Source organism: Engraulis encrasicolus, chromosome 13 (assembly GCF_034702125.1).
Source record: "Engraulis encrasicolus isolate BLACKSEA-1 chromosome 13, IST_EnEncr_1.0, whole genome shotgun sequence".
Taxonomy (NCBI): Eukaryota; Metazoa; Chordata; class Actinopteri; order Clupeiformes; family Engraulidae; genus Engraulis; species Engraulis encrasicolus.
The window spans coordinates 22,819,577-22,824,576 of NC_085869.1; the positions used below are offsets into that span (position 1 = coordinate 22,819,577).

The 5,000-nt window shown below is 48.3% G+C and overlaps 1 protein-coding gene across 1 annotated transcript in view; it reads right to left on the minus strand.

The window, feature by feature from the left end:
• The window catches only part of slc4a3 (solute carrier family 4 member 3), an 81,451-nt gene that overhangs the window by 56,044 nt on the left and 20,407 nt on the right, over positions 1–5,000 (minus strand). The gene's annotated exons all lie outside the window — the stretch shown is intronic.

A 5,000-nucleotide genomic window follows, 5' to 3' on the forward strand; every position in this document is an offset into this window, starting at 1 on the left:
AATGCTAATTTCTGGAAATTCAAAATGGCGGACCATGGAGAAGATGTATGAAAAGTGCAATTTTTCCAGTCATAATGAATGCTTAGAATTTGATGATGGTGGTACGTATTCATGAAAAAGGTAACATTAGTGAATGGGTAGCATGAATTCTGGAAATAAACAGCTAAAAATCTCACACAGCTCGCACACTCTATGTATGCAGATCCACAGTGTTAGCAATGCTAGCCTAGCTCTCATAGGCATTGGATACATTATTGCATAGCCTACTAATTTATGTCCGCAGCTCTAGCTAACACTTGATATACTGCATGCAGCTTTATACCCATTCACAGAGTTCGCAATGCTAGCTCTAACAGGCACTTGGTACATTAAGGTTGCGACTTACTCAGTAACACGCAGTATGAATAAATTATGGAATTACCATAGTAATTACAATAGAAGCACAACAGTTGGCCATTGAGACAGTGGGCCTATCAATCAAGAAGTTGTCGTTGCATTCTTATAAGCCACTTTTCTCTGTGTTTTCTAAGCCATTTTCTATGTGTTTTCTCCATGTGTTTATGATTTCTAGTTCTGTCCCAGGGAAAAACACACATCTACAACAGAACACGTTTTGTAATACATTGCAGTGATATGATGCAAGTTGAATGTATACACTAACCCTGACATGTCACCATGTTACTGTGATGCCACAAGTTACAGTGGATAACTGAATGCCAGCTTCCCCACGGGAAATCTCTTGGCCCCCTTCTGTTGCTGTCCATCACTCCACACACACACACACACGAACCGAGACACACACACACACGCACACACACACGCACACATACACACACACACGCGCACACATGCACACACACACATGCAAACACACACACGCGCACACATGCACACACACATGCACCCACACGTGCGCGCGCACACACACACACACACACATACACACACACACACACATACACGCACACACATGCGCGCGCGAAAACACACCCATGCACACAGACACACACACAGACACACACAGACACACACACGCACATGCACACGCACACACACATCCACGCATGCAAACACACCCACGAACCGAAACACACACACACACACACACACACACACACACACACACACACACACACACACACACACACACACACACACACACTGATGCAATCATACACACACTCACACACACACACGTACACACACGCTCACACACACACACGCACACACACACACACACACACGCTCACACGCACACACACGTGCATGCAAACACACATATTCGCATGGCGCCGAGAAGGCATCCCCCACAATCCCCCCTGCCCTGTTCCTCTCCACTGGCGCCAGCCCCCAGGTGGGGAGGAGGCCCTTCCCCTGCCCCTCATCCCTCCAGACGCCACCGCCTAACGCACCGTAGCCTTGGTAACCACCCAGCCTTCTGTGGAGGCGGGCTGCTTTTGTCGAGATGAGCTACCAAAAGCCAAAATACTGTAACACTTGTAATAACGAAGATTTTAGGTAATAAGACTGATCATTTGGGTCATCTTGTCATTTCAAGTAGGAAGTTAGGAAATTGGGAAAACCTTTGGTATTGTCACATCAAGCTGAAATACAGCTGATGAAACACCAGTTTTCCCCCTACCAAAGCCTCACCCCTAGGGATGCTACCGGTATCCTGTCGATATGAGCTCCCTTTCGAGATGAGCTCCTCTTTGCTACTGAGCATGCGCACGCATGCGCATCTCATTCTCCACGCAGTGATTTCTAGGGGTGATTGCCCATCGAGCTGAGCTACCAAACAGCTGATCTTTGTTCACATGCTCGATACCAACTGCAGCAAGCGACGCTATTACAAGTAGTAGTCTACAGGCGTATGGTTTGCAGGACAGGGAGGCCTCTGCTTTATACCACAGAGCTTTCATTTGGAGCTTTGAAGAAGAGGTGTTTTTGCTAGTAGTGGAAGGTTGTAGTTGGGGAGGGGTTGGCTTGGCTTGGGTTGGGTGGAGACAGAATTTTTCTTCTTTTAAATCACACCTCAGAAAAAGTGGGTGGACTGCATACCCCCGCGGCTCGTGCCACGCCCACTACACCCCTGGTGGAGACGGGACTAATTCAACGCCCTTTCGGTACGGCTTACGTCATACGACTCTAACCCTAACCCTTAACTTAACCCTAAACCTAAACCTAAACCTAACCCTAACCCTAAATTGCTTGTTTGAAATGTTTGATTACCATGTGACATACCACGTAAGTACCGAAAGGGCGTCAAACTAGTGAGTCCCTGGTGGAGACCCAGATGATAATGACGGTGATGAAGGATAGAGGATGGGGGATGGGGGAGGGTTGACGATGATGGGTGGAGAAGGACAGCTGCTGCAGGGATCAGTGAGGAGGAAATGTCATCCACCCAGCTGGAGACTGGCTGACAGACAGTGATGTGGCGCCCTGTCATCTACAGTGCAGTACACACGCGGCCACAGTGACCAACGCCTACAGCACAGCACGATCGCCGTGGCGTGGACCCAGCCTGACATCTTCCGCACAGATACGATAATACTAGCCTGGCGACGCCATCCATGTACTCCACTCAAAGATTTTGGATCCGCACATCGTCTGGCAAAAGCCTCGAGCTCGGTTCTCTCAGTGTTTCGCCAATCAGCAAACAGTTGAGAGTGGTGACGTAGAACTCACCCGCGAGCTCCATTAGTGATTGGTTAAGGTAACTACATTCACACTTTCGTTTTGTTATTTGTATGCTTTTGCGACGCTATAACGTAACATGCATCCTAATAAAGCACAATATGGGTTTTAATTTCAGTTTGGAACTTCAATTAATTTAAATGATAGAGTAAGATCAGACCATCTACCATCGTCCACGGAGATGGATTCCTCATGGCTTTTGCCAGACTGATTGACGAAGTCAACAGTCGGCTATTCGCCCAGGCTACGATAATACAATACAACATGTATTTATATAGCGCAGTATCACAACTATGAAGTTGACTCAAAGCGCTTTCAAAATACATACGCACAGGGCCGCTGCCTGACAGCTTTGGCTGGGCCCAGGACAAAGTCATCTGAAAGGGCCCTCCACCCGACTCATATAGTGTAATGAGAACCCAATTCTGGGCCCCCTCTGTCCCTGGGCCCGGGACAACTGTCCCCTTTGTTCCCTACTGTTGGCTTCCCTGCACATACACACATGCACATTCCCACATTCACACACCAGCTCTGGAGGCTGCCCTTTGTCCAAGGTTCGTGTGAGAAAGTGCACACACACATGAACACATAGGCTACCAGATGATACCCTAGCCAGCCTTGACAACAACCAAATGTAGCAGTTCACCGAGTCTGATCAAAGGAAAAGCGGACTATTCTTACTGTAAGTAGGTCTGATATATTGACCCGTTTAGAGTCGACGTCCTCATGAATGCGTGCGCATTGTTGAGTCAAATACACCAGAGATGTTTTAAGGATATTACGAGACTCCACTCTTCTGGGTGGTACTACACTCTAGGGGGAGTGCAGACTCCATTCAGAAACAATGGGCTGCGCTCTCTGGACAGCGGCCACTAGGTGAACTGCAGGCATGGGTAAAATAGGGAGTGGTGGGTCTGTATGTAATACTGGGTGACAGTGCAGACACTAAAGAGAGAACAACTGCCGTTCTGAAGCGTGTATGTTGATAAAAAGTAGAGATTCCGAAAAGTACACTTATTATGCTATTTTGAGAGGGAAGAGGCTGTTCCAGAAGCATAGGAGATGTTTGTTGTTACAAGACATTAAACTACTGACTGGACTGATGACATCGCCAGGAATGCCCGTATCTGTGGTGCCCACTGCATATCTGAAGTTAGCGCGAGCATCCGTTTTCTAATTTCGGTAAAACACCTGTCGAGTCTCTGTACAAGTGAACGGAGCATGGTCGATTTTGAGGCAGCGGTGCGCACGCAGCCAAATTACGTCATACCTGTTAACAACCTTTAAAGGGGTCTATAGGTTGGTCAGCACGCATTGAAAAACATGTAGGCCTAACCTGTTTTATTTCAAGAGAACAATGCAGAACTATTGAAAAGGTCTACTTATTTCAGTGTGCATTGGCTGACCTATTTATTGCCAAGTAATTTTATATTATTTATTTTTCTCTGAACTGACAGCACCAAGACATCAGACCGAGCGTATTTTTTTTTTTATACCGCAAACACATTCAGGTGTTGGGATGCTCCACTTGGGAAAACACCAAAGGCCCCTCTCTAATGGTACGCCGTTTAGCTCCTTAAAGACAGCTGATTAGTGGGTGAAAGCAACAAGTCTCCATAGCCTCCCTCCCCGCAGGGCCGCTGACAGCCTTCGTTAGGCCCGGGACAAAGTCCTCTGAAAGGGCCCCCTACCCAATACATACAATGGCGACTCAATTCTGGGCAGTCTATCTCCTCTGAAAGGGCCCCCTACTCAACCCAATACATAAAATGTAATGGGGGCCCGGGACAACATACCCCTTTGTCCGCCCCCCCCAACCCCCTGTTGATGGACCTGCCTCCCAGGGCGACCCCCTGCCGCGTCTCCCACCCAACGCACTCCTCTTGAGGAAGAAGGAGGGCAGATTTCAACGCTGCGCGTGGAGATCGTTGGCTCTCTTCAAGTGGAGGAGAGGCTAATTAGCCGCCAGCAGCAGATGGACCAAAGTAATACGACAAAGACATGAGGAGAGTAGAGTGATTGGGGGGGGGGTGTTGGGGCATGGCTGGGAGGGAAGCCCACTAATTAAAGCAGAGACAAAGTCCTCTTTGTCAATTGTGTCCCCTTGGCTTTGCGGGCAATTAATGGGGGACAACATTTCATTAAGTGGTCACGCTCTGGAGTGGAGTCCGTGCCACGCGCCGCGTGGCCAGTCAGTCCTCCTCGTCTTTCATCTCCATTCATACCAGCGACTTAAATGAGGAGGCCTGACCCGGGAAGCTCATGATGAATAGCTACGACTGTAATGGACAAACGCACAG